Source organism: Ictidomys tridecemlineatus, chromosome 3 (assembly GCF_052094955.1).
Source record: "Ictidomys tridecemlineatus isolate mIctTri1 chromosome 3, mIctTri1.hap1, whole genome shotgun sequence".
In the NCBI taxonomy this organism is placed as follows: domain Eukaryota; kingdom Metazoa; phylum Chordata; class Mammalia; order Rodentia; family Sciuridae; genus Ictidomys; species Ictidomys tridecemlineatus.
Genome location: NC_135479.1, coordinates 216,045,004 through 216,063,114, shown reverse-complemented (window position 1 = coordinate 216,063,114; position 18,111 = coordinate 216,045,004). Strand labels below are relative to the sequence as shown.

Here is an 18,111-nt window from a genome sequence, read left to right as displayed (position 1 = left end):
GAGTGACCCGAAACCACAGGTAGAAAATAACACAGCCCAGGACAGAGAAGAACAAAACAAAAATAACAGAGAAAGTCAATTAAACCAAGAGCTGGCTCTCTGGAAAAATGGATAAAAGTGACTCACTTGTAGCTAGACGAGGAGAAGACTCAACTCACTGCACCGTGATGGCAGTGAGCAGCGTTAGGTCAACAAACCTGGATGAAACAGAGTCAAAGCTGCCAAGACTACATCTTGGAGAACAGAGACTCTGAGCAGACGGAAACCAGTAAGGAGGGCGACTCAGGAGTCAAACTCTCCAACAAGGGAAACCCGGGCCTTGAGCCTGCCTGAGAACCCACCAAGCCTCTCCAGAGCTGACGTCCACTGCTGGCACTGCACAGGCCTGGAGAGGAGGCCTGGAGAGGAGGCCTGGAGAGGAGGCGAGCCTCCAAAGCTGAGGCCCAGGAGCGCCTGCAGACAGCACTCCCTGGGAACACTGCAGAGTAGCTCAGAGGCTCAGAGCCTTCGTGGGCCGACTTGAGCAGCACATGGGGAGACTCTGCACCAAGCTCACCCTGGAATGCAAGGATGGCTTGACACGAGAAGGGAGCGCAGCTCAAAGACACCCACGCCTGAATCAGCTGATGCAGAAAACTCAGTTCCCTTCCTTGATTAACAAACAAACCAACAAACAAAAGTGAAAAATAGCAGGAAATAAAAGCCACACAGGAAAACCCCTGTTGAGGGGCTGGGGATGTGGCTCAAGCGGTAGCGCGCTTGCCTGGCATGTGTGCGGCCCGGGTTCGATCCTCAGCACCACATACCAACAAAGATGTTGTGTCCGCCGAGAACTAAAAAATAAATATTAAAAATTCTCTCTCTCTCTCTCTCCTCTCTCACTTTCTCTTTAAAAAAAAAAAGTGTGGAGATTCCTTATTGGTTGACTGCTGTATCTAGTTTATGTTAATTAAGATAAGCTGTGCAGAATGTATATATACCCCTCCTGTCCTACAATAAAGGGCTCCCACTCCTGCTGTATCAATCTACACAAGTTGTTCGTCACCCCCAAACAACTTGTGTAGTTATTTAAAAAAAAAAAAAAAAGAAAAGAAAACCCCTGTTGAACCACACCCCAAAGTTGAAGAGTGGAGGTCTTTCCGGGTCAAGTCAGGAGTGCGGAAAGGACGCCCACCTTCACCAACTCCCTTTGACGACGCTCTGAAAGCCGTCAGCAGAGTCTTCTAGCAACAAGCAAAACACAGCCTTCAAAACAGAAAGGAAGGAGTGCAGGACCACTGACTGCCGCCGTGAAGGTACGCAGGAAACCCTAAAGACCCCAGAAACACCACGCAGCTGATGAAAGTCCCACAAAAGCAGCAAGACACAGACCCAGCACAAAAACCAGTTGCATTTCTGTACACAAACAATCCAAAAGAAAGTAAAAACATTTTACTATGGCATCAAAAAGAATGAGATATTTGGAAGTGAAGCTGCGGGTGGAAGGCTTACACAAGGAAACTCCAGACATGGCGGAGGGAATCGAAGGAGGCAGAGGTAAAAGGACAGATGCTCCATGTTGGAGAATCAGGGGACTCAACATTGTTAGATGGCAGAACTACCCAAAGCGATCTGTGGGTCGACCACGACCCATACTAAGACTCCCGCGAAAGCCAACTGGAGATGGACCTGGCCATGACTGTCCTGCCACACCTCCTGTCTCTGTAGCTGGACTGCGGCCACCACTTTCCTTCTGGATTTAGTAATCGGAGTCTCCTCTCTCTCTCTCTCTCTCTCTCTCTCTCTCTCTCTCTCTCTCTCTCTCTCTCTCTGCTGTAATCCCAGACACTGAGGAGGCTGAGGCAGGAGGATAGCAAGTTCCAAACCAGCCTCAGCAACTTATCAAGGCCCCAAGGAACTTAGCAAGACCCTGTCTCAAAATGAAAACTAAAAGGGATGGGGGTGTGGCTCAGTGGTTACGTGCCTGGGCCTAATCCCTGGTACCCAAATAAGCAAATAGACAGACAAACGGCAAACCATCCTAAAATTCATATGAAATCTCAAGGAATCCAAGGAGCCAAAACCGTCTTGAAAATGAACAAAGCCAGAGGACCCTCACTACAAAGCTACAGCCACCTGGGGCTGGGGGTGTGGCTCAGTGGTTAAGCACCCTGGTTTCAATCTCTGGTACCAAAAAAAAAAAAAAGAAAGAAAGAGGGGCTGGGGATGTGGCTCAGGCGGTAGCGCGCTCGCCTGGCATGCGTGCGGCCCGGGTTCGATCCTCAGCACCACATACCAACAAAGATGTTGTGTCTGCCGAGAACTAAAAATAAATATTAAAATTCTCTCTCTCTCAAAAAAAAAAAAAAAAACCACAAAAAACCTTCAGCCACCAACACAGAGTGCTGCGGGCAGAGTCGAGGCACCAGTGCCGCAGTAGAGAGCCAGGCACGTGATGGGGGTTTAACAAGGGCGCGAAAACCAGCCAACGGGGGTCTTTCCTCAACTGGGGAAGTGAGGCCCACAGTGAGGTCCTCCCTTCACCCCGCACACAAAGGCCTGAAACAGTCCGTGACCCGCACAGGACACCCGGGAACATGGAACCCCTAGATCACGTGGGCAGTGGCCTCGCACCCTGACGTGGGCAGTGACTCGTCACGTCTGGCAAAGGCACAGGCAGCAGAAGCAAAACCAGACCCAACTCCCAGGACTAAAATGTGGGCATCACCAGACGCCACGGTCAGAGCGTCCAGGGAAGCCCCAGAACAGGGGCGGCCCCGAGATCCGGGCAGGTCATAGGGCTAGTGTCCGGACACTAAAGAACTCCTGAGCCAGCACGTGCCAGCAGCCGGAGGCAGACATTTCTAAGAAAAGGACACTCACACGTGCCGTGGCCAGCAAGCAGGCGAGGGGCTGCTGAGCTCCACTGTCATCAGGAAGCCGGACCAAGCCAGCGGAGACCCCCTCGCCCGCCAGTGTTGCTCCCACAAGACGGAAATCAGAGGGCAGCTGTCAGAGGCACGGGCAGCAGCTGGAGCCCGGCACGTGGTCCACCAGCCACTCCCAGGGTGTCCAGGAGCTCTGCGGCCAGGGTCTGCAGGAGTCCTGCACACTCAGGTCAGTGGCACCCTTCAGCAGTGACAGCCTGGAGCCACCCAGCCGTCCACCCACAGGTGGAGGGAGATAGGGACCAGAGAGGCCCCACGGGGCAGCCGAGACCTAGGGACTTCCCATTAAGTGAAGTGAGCCAGGCCCAAGAGGACCAGAATCAGGAGCCACCGCGGGCATCTCCGGCACCAGTCAGATGACGGGGACAGAGGGGAGGACGCACCCCCAGGGACTCCTGTGCAGTGGGCTTCAGTCAGGGGGTGGTGCCCAGCACGGGGTGTGACCACGCCTGCCATCCTGAGGCACCTCGCGGATTGAAAGGTCACTGCAGTCTGCGTGGTCAGGCCATGACTCGGGCTTTCCTGCTCGGACAGCAAGAGCAGGCACACCCCTGGGGTCGAGCTAGCTCACTGTCCCTTTGTCATCCTACCCCTCTACCCTGTTGGGATAGAATGTCCCATGGAAACGCCCCTGTGTGTCCCCTTCTCTTGCTCTGCCCTTGGGTGTGGCCTTCCTAGATGTCAGTCCACCGTCTGACAGTGGACACCGCGAAGCTAGACTCAGCCCCAGAACCCTGGCCCCTGCCTCATTTGAATGGCTTTGCTCAGTCGCAGGGTCAGTGCTCTCTCTTTCCACGGACCCCTAAGGTCAGAGGAGCTGTCACAGGTCCCAAAGCCAAAGGCCTCTCTGTCTCTGTGTGGTCATTTCGTGCAGCCCAGTTCCCCTGCAGTGACCCTGAGAGTTTAGTCATGGGACGTGACAACTAGGGAAGGAGGTGGTGATACCTAACCGCACACTTCAGTCAGGACAGTCGGCTATATGCTCCGTCTACTTTACTGCAATAAAGACGTTCTGGGGCTGGGCTGCGTGGCAGAGCGCTCGCCTCACATGTGGGGCGCTGGGCCCATCCTCAGCACCACATGGAGACAAATAAATAGAATGAAGGTGCTGAGTCCAACTGCAGCTAAGAAGAGAAGTGTGTGTGTGTGTGTGTGTGTGTGTGTGTGTGTGTGTGTCCTACCAGTCAGCAAACGGCACTCTGGGAACAGGGGAATCACAACCAGGCAACGCACAAGGTTGGCAGATGCCCGTGGTCAGTCTTGTGCAGCTGAACCCAGAGACAGGCTGGGCCGGGGCTCGGGGCAGAGCGCTCACCTGGCAGGTGGGAGGCGCGGGCCCATCCTCAGCCTCACATAAAATAAATAAGTAAACAAAGAGACCGTGTGTCCCTCTATCACTAAAATATATTTTAAAAAAGACAAAACCCCAAGACACCCAGGGCAGACCCACAGGCCGCTGTCTCCCCGCCCCCCCAGAAGGGCCCACAGGCCAGAGGAGCCCTCCCTCCAGGCCGTCGCCAGGCCTCGCCCACCTCTCGCGGGAGCATCTGGCCACAGGCTGGGGAGCGCGACACTGTGCAGACCCCAGCTCACGGCAGCCTCTGCGGCAGGCTCAGGAGGCGGACCCCGGTCTGGCTGGGCTCGGCTCTGGCCTCCAGGCTGCCCATGCAGAATGCTGCTTCTAACGTGGCCTGATCCCAGTGTGTCCCGAGGATAGGGACCGGCTCCCAGGCCGGCTGTGAGGAGCACTCCGTGGTCCCTGCCGTCCCAGGTCCTACACCAGGGTCCCCCGCTTTGTGTGAATGCGTAAGGGAGGCAGGGGGCCGTGCAGGCCGTGGAAAAGGGAAGCATCTCACCATTTGTGTTTTCTTAAGATGATCACAGGAGCGTCTCCCCAGCCTTTGAACAGGGTTCTGCAGTGTGAGCAGAGCTGTGGTGTGGTGGACCGGGGGCTGCCCCACTGAGGGCAAGGGACACGGGTGCTTTTAAGCCTGCCTTGCTCTACACGAGGAGACGAGGGCCCCTCTCGGGTGGTAGGTCCTGGTGCTGATCCTGTGACAGCCCCGCCCCTTCCAGGTGCAGGCCATCCCTCTCCACCCACGGCCCCCACAGCCGCCTGCGCCAGAGTCAGCAGCATCCTGGGGGCGGCTGACACCAGAGCCTGGGGCCGGAGCCACACTCACGGAGGGGGGACAAGTGGCCAGGTGAAGTGCGCCTGGACTGTCCCCTGGGCGCCTGCTCCCCGCGGCCTCAACAGCTTCCCCACCCACCTGCAGGCGCCAGACACGTGGGGGGGCTCACTCCAAGACACAGGGACGCACCCTGCAGAGGGACACGCTGCCCAGTGCTCGGCCCCTCCAGCCTGCCCTGGGAAACCTGGCGTCACTCTTGCCAAGGGCCCCTGGGCCCAGGACCACGCCCTGTGTGCCTTGGCAGGCACAACCCCCCCCACCCCCCCCACCCCCACCCCCGCCGCCTGCATCCTCTCTCCCAGGGCCCGGGGCCTGCTTGGCCTCTGGCCTTGGTGAGAGAAGGCAGGGCAGAAACCCGGAACCTTTCCTTTTTTTGGCAAGTGTGAGGGGCTCCACGCCAGACTGGGGACCAGGGAAACCCGTGGGTCTCAGGCCTGTGTGGGTCCTGGTCCTGCCAAGACACTCCCTGGGGTTCCCACGTGAGCCCGGCTGGGCCGTCTCTGGGGCAGTCCTGCTGGCCTGCGGGTGCTGGGGGTGGGCTCCCCCGGTTCTAGGTGGTGGCAGCACTATCCACGGGGCAGCCCGGCTCACAGGGGCCCTGCTAGGGCCTGAGCCCACTGCGGGCAGGGCCAGCTGCAGGCCCTCTCAACCCGCAGGACCCCTCCCCCGCTGCCCCAGGAGCTCCCAGGACCACAGGCTGCTTCCAGCAGGAGAGCCTCTTCCCAGTGCCCAGAAGAGCGGCCAGCGCCCCGGACCCGTGCCCAGGCAGGTCCACGTGAGGGGGGTCTTTCCATGAAGCGGTTTGGGCTCCTCAGCCCTCCCAGGGAGGGACTCGGGCGGTCCTGGGTCCTCTGAGAGCGGCGTCCCCTCCGCAGCCTGCTGCCCCCGGTGCTGCAGGGACACCAGCCAGGGCGGGCCAAGGGGGGCCCAGGGCAGGCGCCCAGGAGGCTGGAGCCCTGCCTGCTGCGCCTCTGGGACAGCTCACCCAGGCCCATGCTGGATGCACCGACGGCGCGGCCCGGTAGTGGCGGCACTTACCTGGCTGCCTGGACACGGCCGGCCGTGGAAGCTCTGGGTCCTGACCGCCCCAGATGCGGCCGTCGAGTGGGCAGGAGAAAGGGAGGGGACAGAAGGAGGGGCCGTGGGAGGGGCTGCAGGGCCGCCCACTTTGTCCCTGCCAGCCCGCCTGGGTGCACTGGACAGGCGGCCACCTGGAGGCGCTGCGGCCCTGTGGATGAACGGGAGGGGTTCCCTGCCAGGGGCCAGAGGAGAGCAGGGACTGGAGCTGGGAGATGGAGAAGGAGATGGGGCAGGAGGAGGGAGAGAGGGAGATGAGGGAAGAGGAGAGGGAGCAGGAGGAGATGGGGCAGGGGGAGAGGGGGCAGGAGGAGATGGGGCAGGGGGAGAGGGGGCAGGAGGAGATGGGGCAGGAGGAGGGAGAGAAGGAGATGAGGGAGGAGGAGAGGGAGCAGGAGGAGATGGGGCAGGGGGAGAGGGGGCAGGAGGAGATGGGGCAGGAGGAGGGAGAGAAGGAGATGAGGGAGGAGGAGAGGGAGCAGGAGGAGATGGGGCAGGGGGAGGAGATGGGGCAGGAGGAGGAGAGGGAGCAGGAGGAGATGGGGCAGGAGGAGGAGATGGGGCAGGAGGAGGAGATGGGGCAGGAGGAGAGAGGGCAGGAGGAGGAGAGGGAGCAGGAGGAGATGGGGCAGGAGGAGGAGATGGGGCAGGAGGAGGAGATGGGGCAGGAGGAGGAGATGGGGCAGGAGGGGAGATGGGGCAGGAGGAGGAGATGGGGCAGGGAGGAGGAGGTGGGGCAGGAGGAGGAGATGGGGCAGGAGGAGGAGATGGGGCAGGAGGAGGTGGGGCAGGAGGAGGAGGTGGGGCAGGGAGGAGGAGATGGGGCAGGAGGAGGAGGTGGGGCAGGGGGAGGAGATGGGGCAGGAGGAGATGGGGCAGGAGGAGGAGATGGGCAGGAGGAGATGGGGCAGGAGGAGGAGATGGGGCAGGAGGAGGAGATGGGGCAGGAGGAGGAGATGGGGCAGGAGGAGGAGATGGGGCAGGAGGAGGTGGGGCAGGAGGAGGAGGTGGGGCAGGAGGAGGAGATGGGGCAGGAGGAGGAGGGGCAGGGGGAGGAGGAGATGGGGCAGGAGGAGATGGGGCAGGAGGAGGAGATGGGGCAGGAGGAGGAGATGGGGCAGGAGGAGAGAGTGAAGGAGATGGGGGAGGAGGAGATGGGGCAGGGGGAGAGGGGGCAGGAGGAGATAGGGGAGGGGGAGGAGATGGGGCAGGAGGAGATGGGGCAGGGGGAGAGGGGGTAGGAGGAAATGGGGCAGGAGGAGAGGGGGCAGGAGGAGATGGGGCAGGAGGAGAGGGGGCAGGAGGAGATGGGGCAGGGGGAGGAGATGGGGCAGGAGGAGGAGGTGGGCAGGAGGGGGAGATGGGGCAGGAGGAGGAGATGGGGCAGGAGGAGAAGATGAGGCAGGAGGGGGAGATGGGGCAGGAGGAGGAGATGGGGCAGGAGGAGGAGATGGGGCAGGAGGAGGAGATGGGGCAGGAGGAGGAGGTGGGGCAGGAGGAGAAGATGAGGCAGGAGGAGGAGATGGGGCAGGAGGAGAAGATGGGGCAGGAGGAGGAGATGGGGCAGGAGGAGGAGATGGGGCAGGAGGAGGAGATGGGGCAGGAGGAGGAGATGGGGCAGGAGGAGGAGGTGGGGCAGGAGGAGGAGATGGGGCAGGAGGAGGAGATGGGGCAGGAGGAGGGATTGAAGGAGATGGAGCAGGAGATGGGCAGGAGGAGGAGATGGGGCAGGAGGAGAAGATGAGGCAGGAGGAGGAGATGCGGCAGGAGGAGGAGATGCGGCAGGAGGAGGAGATGGGGCAGGAGGAGGAGATGGGGCAGGAGATGGGCAGGAGGAGGAGATGGGGCAGGAGGAGAAGATGAGGCAGGAGGAGGAGATGCGGCAGGAGGAGGAGATGGGGCAGGAGGAGGAGATGGGGCAGGAGGAGGAGATGGGGCAGGACAGTCTAATTTGGTGTCCTAGGTGGGCAAGGCCCAAAGGCATTGGCCACGTCACCCCTTTCCTGCCAGAATGCAGCCGGGGGTGATGTGTCCCCACCCAGCCCAGAGGTTGGGCAGGGTGCCTGGGGAAACTGAGGTCAGCGGACTCTGGCCAGATCCGGGCTTTCCCCTCAGGAGCCAGGTCTCCAGGGCCAGGGCTCCCCCTGGAGGGAGTGCAGTCAGGAGGGTGGGCTGACCTCAGGGCAGTCCTTGAGGGACCAGGAGCTTGGTGCTGAGACCCCAGCTTTCCAGGAGCGGCTCTGCAGACCTCTCGGTTGTGCCTCCTCTGGGCAAGGCTCCAGCTCCTGGTCAGGTGCCCCCCGCCTGCTTCACTCGGCCTCTTTGGCTGGTGTCTCATCTGGCTCGATGGCCAGGTGGCCGAGGGCCAGGGTCCTCAGTACACTGGGCAGTGCTGGGGGAGCCCTAGTGTACAAGGGGTGCTCCCGGGGAGCCCAGCTGTGTGTGCCTGTGCCCGCTATCCAGGAGTCTGCAGGGTGCGTCCCTGTCCAGTCCATCGGGGCCACCCAGGTCTCCCCTCAGGCAGGGTGAGCCACTGCTGTCCTTGTCCAGGGGCCTTTAGAGTGGGTGGTGGAGCCTGGAGCCCGGAGCTGTTCAAGGAGATGGGTGTGAGTGTACAGTGTCTTGTGAGTGTGTGCCTAGAGAGTGTGGTGTGTCTCTCATCTGGTGTGCATAGTGTGTTGCATGTGCATTGGAGTGAGTATGTATGCAAGCACGTGCCTGTCTGTGTCCACATGTGTCCACCGCTGGGCAGCCTCAGGGGGAAAGGGGGACCCAGGGTGGATGCAGAGTAGCATCCCGCTTCCTGAGTAAAGGGCCCAGGCCTGCTGCTCCCCCAGGCTCCTGCCTGTACCCACCTGCACTCTGCCTGCCTCCCACCCGCGCTGCCCCAGGGTGGACACAGACTCATCCCCACCAGCCCCACCAGGATGGCCTCCACCAGCCCCTCCTTCCTTCTCTCCGTCACAGGGGTCTCACTACATGCCGGCGTCCTGAGCCTGGCTCCCACGGGCTGCCCAGGTACATCTCTCGTCGTGGAAGACGCCCCATAGCACAGACGCCCCATAGGAGGGCCTTGGGGAACTAGTGGCAAGGTGGCCCCGACCTGCTGGGCTCCTGGTGGTCGTTGGCACAAGGTGGAGGGCCCACGTTGAAGACGTCACAGGAGAGGCTTGGGAATGCCTGGCGGGTGTGGCCACCAGGCATTTGAGGGCGCCGGGGGTGAGACGTGGACTCCAGAGCGGCAGCAGGGAGTGAGGCACTCAGCCAGCAGCCAGGGGCCTCTTTGGCAGCCGACAGGAAATCCCACCTCCTCGGGGAGACACCCAGGGGGCCTGAGTCTCCAGGCTGTCCACTGGAGGCCAGGACCCCGACACGTGCACTGTGCGTCCATGGAGGCCTGAGCCTGTGGCTCTGTGGACCCCACGCTGCCCTCGTCAGCCAGCACTTGCTCTGTGCGGCGTGTGGCAGGGCCAGCCCACAGCGCCACAGGTGTCCCAGCAGAGGCTGCCTGTCTCCTGGCTGCCACGGTGCCCAGGGCGGGGCCGCTGGGCCTGAGCAGGGAGGAAGGAGGCCACAGGCCAAGGAGGCTGTGAGAGACAGCAACCCCTGCAGAGCTGGGGAGCGCCTGGGATGAGATGGCACTGGCTGTCCAGGAACAGAAGAGAGTGGACAGAGAGTTACTGCGGCTGTCGGCCCTGGTGGCAGGACACTAGGCAGAGGGAACATCAAGAGGTGCTGAGGACAGTGGGCAGAGGGCCTGAGTCAGCTCTGACTCCCGGGGAGGCCAGGTGTCACCCTGGCTCCCTGATAGAGAAGCGTTTACAGGTTAGGTAAGAAGAAGAGTCCGGAATGAAGTGCCAGTGCCCCTGGGCCAGCAGACCACTCCGTGGTCATTTCCTGGCTGTTCAGTACATAATGGCAATTCACTTACTTGGTGGTTGGGTGCCAGGCCTGCTGGGTAACAGAGGTGGTAGGGAGGCCCAGAGGACGCTTGACACTGCCCACTTGGTGCCCAGGATACTAAATGCATCAGTCGAAACACTTGAGGCGCTCCTCTAGGAAGAGATTCGTTTAGCTCCAGCTTGGGAGGCCAACAGTCCAAGCTTGGGTGGCCCGGCCGCCTCAGCCTCTGGTGGAGGGTAAGGTAGCCAAGGGCCAGGGTCCTCAGCACGCTGGGCAGTGCGGTGTGGAGAGAGAGAGGGCAAACAGGAGGTCCAGGCCCCAGGGGCCCGTATAACTCCAGGCCTCCACCTGGTCCCCTGCTGAAAGGCTGCACCACTGCCCCAGGGCACTGACCCCTGGGGCCAACCTTCCTGTGCGTGAATCCTCGGGACACCTGAACTGTTCCCGGCCATGGGAGAAATCACCCACCACACTGGGGTGGCCACAGCCCTGAGGTCCACCAGGCCGCCTGAATTCTCTGGCCTGGCCCTTGCAGAGGAGACAGCTCTTGGCCGGCTCCAGGCGTGGTTTTGGGGGCAGGGCACGGCGGCACTATCGCAGTGGACTCATCAAGTGTCGGCTGGCCCTGGCCTCCTGGGCCATCCAGTTAGGAGTGGGACAGTCTGCATTCCCCGGGAGGGACACCAGTTCTCAGCCTGGTGCTGAAGGTCACCTGGGCCTCCACAGGAAGGGTGCTAACCCGACTGAGGGAGTGGCAGAGGAGGGGAATGGCTGGAGGCTGGGAGGTGCTGAGGGTCCGGGCTCCCTGCCCACGCCCTCTGCCCACAGGGAGAGGAAACACAGGGCGGGCAGGCTGAGGTGGGTTCCGGCGACACCCGGGAGCACTGGCTCTGGGGGCTGGGGTCAGGAGGAGCCTCATGGGGGCCTGGGCACGGTGCGGGCAGCCTGGTCACAGCGCCTGGGACCCCACTCCTGGAGGGGCGGAGGCTCAGAGTGGGAGAAGGCAGGTCCGCAGGGTCTGGGGAAGGTGGTGCCCTGCAGGTGGTACCCGCCGTGGAGACCCAGAGGCGAGCCCTGCCGTGGCTATGGACGGCAGCTGCGCAGTTTTCTGGTCTCTCCGGTGGCAGTGACAGTGGCACCCATGGCCAGCAGCCCCCCCCCGAGGAGAGCCCAGAGTCCTACGCACCAGAGTGCAGCTTGTGGCCCCGAGATGGCCGTCCCTGGCATGGTGGGCACGGAGAACCGAGGTGCAGAGCCGGCTGGCACGCCCCCTGCACTGCCCGAGTGCGAGGCCTGCCGGGGGCTGAGCCCAGGAGACCCAGAGCCCGACCCTACAGCCTGAGGCCCAGGCCAGGGTCGATCCCTGGGGGCTGGTGAGGCCTGAGGCCTGCTCTCTGGTCCTGCCTGTCTCCTGGGGACGGCACAAGGGGCTGAGATGTGCAGCTGACCTCACACCCCAGCATGGCGCCAGGCGCCTCCAACTCACAAGAGCCCTGAGTGTACTGAGATCCCCTCCCTCAGGCCTGCCCCTGGGCGGGCTCTGAGGGCCACGTGCTCCAGGTGGCCTGGAACGCTGTGCTGGGTAGTTGTCCACCTTCCCGGAGCTCGGCCATCTGCCTCCACAAGGGGGCTCAGGCCCCAAGTCCCGCCGACCCTGATAGCTCGTCCACACGGTGGGCCCCCTACCCTTGGGCATCACCCCAGAACCCGGCGACGTCACCCCGCATGCTCAGGGTGTCCGAGCTGTCTCTGGCCGCTGTTCCGTGTCCAGCAAGGGCACTGAAGTGGGGTCGCAGGACCTGTCTCTGCTGCTGCTTGGTCTCTGTCTGTGGGGAGGCCCGGGAAGACAGGTGGGCACTGAAAGGAGACGCTTGGCCACGAGGGAGCTGCCCGTGTCTGGGCACCTGGGCACGCTGGCCCTGCAGGACGGGTGAGTGACCGCCTCCCCTTCTGCCTTGTGTCCTCAGGTGGAGGGGGTGTGGGCATGGCGTTCTCTTGGCCACATGACCTTGGGGACGCCAGGTCTGGTTCACAAGAGGCCTCTCCACTGCAGAGCTGAGGACAAGTGACTTGTCCCCACACTGGCCACCCTCAGCTCCAGGGGCAACTCAGGAAACTGAGAACGTGGCGAAAGCTGCCACGGGAGCGGTCACCCTCGGGGGTCCTGGGTCGCAGGGTGCTCAGGGCTGGGGTGAGTGGAGACCCTCTGTTCCCCACGGCCTCCCTAGGTCCCTGGGCTGCTGAACAGGTGCACGTCTGTCTTCAGTGGTGAACGACACAGAGCCCTGTGAGAACTCTGCCTGGCAGTGGTCCGCGTTTCCTGCGGATTCCAGGACAGAGGCCTGGCGCTCTGGGCCCAGATGGGGTGAGGACACCAGGGGACAGGAAGGTTGGGGACAAATGCTGGTGGACAATGGCCTTGGTGGCCCAGGGCCCTGAATGTTCATCCACACAGGTCAAAACCTGGCCCCGTGATCCTGGGCATCTTCATCTCCTAAACGTCCAGCCCTGGACATGGTGGGCACCTCTGCTGACAGCAGCCCCCCAGCCAGCCCCCCACCCAGATCCATGGGCATGTGTGACTGATGGACGCTGTGTCACAGGGGGTCAGAGAAGAGCTTGAGAGTCACAGAGGGGGACCGCAGTGGGGAGGAGGAGATGGTCTTTAACTCCCGGTCCCCGTGTCCCCTCCGCCACCTCTGAGGACGTCTAAACTGCGTGCCATCAGATGATAAATGTTTCAAAATATTTATGCTTCGACAAGCTTCCCCCTCGCCAGCCGTGCGGCACGGAATCCAGGGGTCACTCGGACATCCTGCGTCCTGTGCCAGCGCAGCAGCCACACCGGCAGGCTCTCCAGCATGCCTGCCTGTCGGGGTCACTGAAATGCCAGGAAGCTCAACCCAGGTCCCGTGCAGGGCCTGCCGGAGGGCAGCCGCCATGCCCCAAATCCTGGGCAGGACTTTGTGTGTGCCTCTTCTCAGGAACAGGGCCCCCTGGTCCAATCAGATTCTCAGAGGGATGTGTGGCTCCGTTGCCCGCTTTCAAAGACCTGGAACACAGCCAGACACACAGACGCCATCTCACACGTGTAGTCCTTCTCCGATGACTGAAGTGGGCCAGAGTCCTCACCACCGCCAGTTCCGCCCTCACCGCCATGTTGTCATGTGACCTAGCTCTCCATGTGCCTGGACATTTTTTGTTAAGTGCTTGACATGGTGTGTGAAGGTTCACAGAAGCTCTGTCTAATGTCATCTTCCTGTTTGTAGGATTTCGTATTATTTGGTAATCAGTTATTTAGGGACAGATAACTTTTTCAGCCAGGACAGATGTGATTCAAATCCCGATTTATGCCTGGCAGTTTTTGCTCTCCTACAACATGACTTTCTAAGGGACTCCACGGAAAGCCTGTGGTGTTCCCTAAGGGCCTGAATTCTAGATGCTACCTCCCTGGTACTGAGAGGGGGAAAGAGGACACCCAGCTTTGCAGTTAAGCACGTCTATGGAGGTAGATTTTGCATAGCATAAAATTCACCCTGTTTACACGTGCACACCAATAGTTTTTGATAAACTTATCAAGTGGTGTATCTGTCACCACAAATTAGTTCCAGAAGATTTTCTTTACTCCCAATAGAGCCCGAATGCCTGTTCCACACTTCTAGGCAGGCACTCCCCTGCCTTCAGTCTCTGTGGATTTGCTTTTGAATATTTCATATAAATGGCCTCGTGCAGCAGAAGGCCCCGCGGGTCAGGCTTCTCTAACCTGTACCATGCTTTCAAGATGCGTTCACGATGCAGCAGATGTTAGAAGCTTCTCACTACCAGGGAACCGCATTTTTTTTCTTGAATAAATGCACTTTAGATTGTGGTAATATTCTGGTTAATTTCCAGAGCTCTGAGAAAGGAGACAACTTTGCCCATAATTCTGATACCTTTGCCCTTAATTTCATTGCTTTTTAACAAGGAGGGGATTGGGCCCCGGGTTGTGGCTCAGAGTAGAGCACCTGCCTAGGGTGCATGGGTTCCGTCCCCCGCACCACGTAAAAAAGTAAAAACAAATAGAATAAAGGTGTTGTGTCCATCTACAACTAAGAAAGTATTTTTTAAAAGGAAGGGATCATGGAGACACACTCTACTGTTTCACAAGGACTGCCTCAAGACTGGTACCTGGATGTTGATCCCATGACTTGCGAGATTCACTTACCAGGATCGCAGTTTTGAAAAATAGATGCTGAAGAGTTTTCTAAGTATACGATCATTTAATCTGTGAGTAGAGACAGCATCACCTCCTCTTTTCAATATCGTGACTTTTGCTTCTTTTCTCACATTATGTGCTAGTTGCACCTCTAACACGCCGGGGAACGATGTTCCTGCGGTAGTTTTCACGTCAGGCGTGGGGATAGCTGAGCGTGTTTGGGTGGTTTCTCATGAGGATGCTCTTTATCATGTTCAGAAAGTTATCACCTTCAGTTCCCAGTTTTCTGACTTTCATGAGCAGATGTTGCATTCGGCCAGCTGACTTTTCTGGTTTTTTCTTTATTCTACTGATACAGTGAAAATCTCAAACCTGTGAATTGCATTCCACACTTGATGGTGGAATGGGTCCCTTTTTTATTTTGGTAGGTCGAATTTGCTAATGTTTTATTTCCTGATTTTCAGTCTATGTTCATGAGGGACATTGGCTTGTGCTTCTCTTTTCTTTTAATATTTTTGCCTGGGTTTGTTTACAGACTCATCCAATGGACTCAAGTTTTGAAATGTTCTCTCCTCCATCTGAAGGGTCTATGCAGGATCAGAGTCACCTCTTTCTTAAACGTCTGCTGGAATTCCCCTGTGAACACCTGCCAGGTAATTGATGCAACCTTCTTCATACACAGGGGACTGTCTCCTCTTGAGTCAGTTTGGACGGTTGTGCACTCCAAGGAGTCTGTTCCTTCCGTGTGTGTTCTCTATCCATTGACAGGTTCGTTGGCGGGATCTTTGCTGTCTCCATGGCTGTCAGATCTGCGGTGATGTCCCTCCTTTTCCTTCATTTCTGGTGTCGACAGTTTGTGCCTTCTTTCTTTTAGGCAGCATAGCTACAGTTTTACCAAATTTATCAGTATCTTCAGACCTGGCTTTTCATTTTATGGATTTTTTTCTATTGTTTGCCTTTTTAAAAAATCTCAGTGTTGGCCGGGCATTCTGTCTATCTTGGGTGATGGTCAGGTCTGGAGGCCATTATTCAGTCCAGGCCAGTCTGCCCACGGGGACCAGTCCAGGGAGACAGGGTTGAGGACAGTCGGCCAAGGGCACCCAGTGACTGGACACGTGGACAGGACTCTAGTGGTGCCTTAGCTTCTGCTCTGTGGAGGGGCTTTTCACAGCGTCTGAGTGGGCTGGCCGCCCGATGTGAGGAACTTCACAGGGTGCAGGGTGGGGGGTTCCCAGACTCCCTGGGTGCACGCCAGCACCACTGGGCACACAGGCCTGCCACTATGTGCAAGCTCGTGCAACTGGACCCCAGCAGCCTACCACAGTGTCCCGTGTGGAGAGGGGAGAAACACCCTGACTGGTTCTGCAGGAGCCGTGGGGAAGCCGCCCATGGTGCGGGTAACTCGGCAACCCAAATGGAGCCTTCCCTGGAAATCAGCAACAGTGCCGGGAAGGGGCGCGGGAACCAGCGGGAGGCTCCCATTTCACCTCCAAGGCGCAGGAATGGCCCGCTCCTCCCCACGGGCCAGGCCTCAGGATGCCCCCTCCACTTCTGCAACACCCCTGAAGAAGCAGGTGCCACAGGCCTTGGGTCTCCGACAGCTGTGCGTCCGTGGCCTCCGCCCCTCCCTCTCCGGGCACAGGCCCTGAGACTCGGCACCACGGGGAAGGGCTGCCTCCCTTGAGGGCGCTGCTCCTTGGCAGGAAGAAAATGCCACATTGTTGGACGTCCAGCCTGAACAGGACCCTCTGGTGTGAGGACCAGGCTCTTTACCAGACCTGGGTCTGCAGGCTGAGCCACACCGTGGGCGGCTGGGGTGCAAGAGTCTGGTTCCGGGCTCCGGCACGTGGCGTGGGGTTTCTGGGGGGAGTTATCCGAATGCCCCAGAGCCCCCTCAGCTCTTCCTCAGGTCAGGGACTCCCAGGGCTGCTGCAGACCCCTGCCTTTCTGTCCCCTTGTCAGGAGCACAGGCCAGTGTGGACACACAGGGGTAAAGCCAGCACCGTGTGACCCCTTCCCTCCTCAGCATCAGTGAAGGGACAGGACACAGCACAGGCACCAAGGGCTGCCGCCAGCCCTCCCCCTCCCCCCTACGCCTCCCCACCCCTCCCCCTCCCCCACCCCTTCCCCTCCCCCCCCACCCCTCCCCTACCCCACCCCTCCCCCTCCCCTACCCCACCCCACCCCACCCCTTCCCCCTCCCCCTCCCTTCCCCTTCCCCACCCTACCCCTCCCCTCCCCCTCCCCACCCCTCCCCCTTCCCCACCCCTCCCCCTCCCCTCCCCCTCCCCACCCCTTCCCCTCCCCCCCCTCTCCCCACCCCTTCCCCTTCCCCACCCCTCCCCCTCCCCTCCCCTCCCCACCCCTCCCCTCCCCTCCCCCTCCCCCTCCCCTCCCCTTACCCCTCCCCTCCCCTCCCCCTCCCACCCCTCCCCCTCCCCACTCCTTACCCTTCCCCTCCTCTCCCCTCCCCCTCCCTCCCCCCAGCCTGCCTGGGGCTGCACCTGGGCCCTTGTACTGCCTGTTGGAGGTTCAAGGCAGCCTTCAGGGCCAAGGCCATGCATGACAGAGGTGGCTTTTCCCTGGAACATGAGCTCTGGCACTTGCAGGGTCAGGGGGCTCTCTGTCCTCTGCTTAGAGGTCCCAGAGTCCATTCCCAGTGCCTGTGCCCTCTGACCTCTGCGATGCTTGGCATCAGTGGGGGAGCTGGGGCAGGGAGCCAGGCCAGTCACATGCTGCCCCCAGGCCTCGCTGTCCCCTGTGGGGTGGGTGTGCATGTCACAGAGCTCGTCCTGCACGCTCACAGCTGCGGTGGGGGCCCGTGTGTGCAGAGGACCCCTGAGTGGCCACATCAGTCTGTTGGTCAGCCCTGGCGATGCTGCTCACGTTTAGTCCGCGGGCCTTGGATCCTGCTTTCCACTGGAGGATCGGCCTGGGGTCCTCGGCCTGGGGTCCTCCTCCTGGCTGCCTGTGGACCTCCTGCGGTGGCAATTTCTTCTTACTGGGTGTCAGAGTCTGGGGGCAGGGTCTAGCTGTGCTGGTGGCCGGCCGGGCCTCCCTTGTCATCTGGGGCTCTGAGCAGCTGCCGTTGGCCGAGGGCAGCTGGGGGGCACGGGAGCCCCTGCCCACAGGGGTGAGTGCCTGTCGCTCCCCAGACCCCCAGCAGAGGCCCCACGGAGCGCTGCCTGCAGACCCCCCCTTTGCACTCCCTGGCCCGGGGCAGGGTCTTCTGTGGGGTGGGGGAGACTTTGCAATCTGTCCTCTGTGTGTGTGTCACTGGGGGCAGGGACAGTGGCAGCCAGGCCACCAAACACATCCGTCACTCAGAGAGACTGTCCTGAGGCGCTGGGTCCAGGTGGATGTGTCAAGGCAGACACACCAGGGAAGAATCCAGGCTGTTCGTGAGTAACCGTGGCAACGGCAAACGCCCACATTTTCTGCCCAGCAAGGCCTCTTCCGGCCTCAGCCAAGGTCCCCGTAGGTGGAGAGATGAAGAGGCTTGGCAGACGCCTGGTGGCCCAGCTCCACCCACTGTCGAGAAAGCACCCTCCCGGAGGCCTCTGGGTGCTGTGGGCCAGGCCTACGGGCAGCCACCAAGCCGACTCCACTTTGCCCCGAGACTCCACGTCACCGAGCCATGCTTCTCCCAAAGAAGACCCGCCTCTGTGCCCATGGAGACACAAAATGGCAATTCTTACACCATGCAACAGTGCTCTCTCTTTGGTCCCGTTTTTCTTGGACAATGTACCCTGTCAGAGGATCGTCTAGACGTTGGTAACCACCCTTTAGGGTCCCTTTGGCCACTTCCCTTCTGCTG

General features: G+C 60.4%; 1 protein-coding gene and 1 long non-coding RNA gene across 3 annotated transcripts in view; one reads left to right on the top strand and one right to left on the bottom strand.

Annotated features, from left to right (window-relative positions):
• Col6a2 (collagen type VI alpha 2 chain) overlaps nt 1–6,301 on the bottom strand; it is a 30,443-nt gene extending 24,142 nt beyond the window's left edge. For both annotated transcript variants that reach the window (XM_005340180.4, XM_005340181.5), the window contains exon 1: nt 6,158–6,301. The gene's annotated coding sequence lies outside the window, so the exon portion shown is untranslated. The remainder of the gene's footprint in view (nt 1–6,157) is intronic.
• An 8,528-nt stretch (nt 6,302–14,829) lies between these two features.
• LOC144375911 (uncharacterized) lies at nt 14,830–15,209 on the top strand. The gene is made up of 2 exons (XR_013435761.1): nt 14,830–14,947; nt 15,063–15,209. It is a non-coding gene; the product is annotated as an uncharacterized LOC144375911 (long non-coding RNA).
• Nucleotides 15,210–18,111: the final 2,902 nt, after the last annotated feature.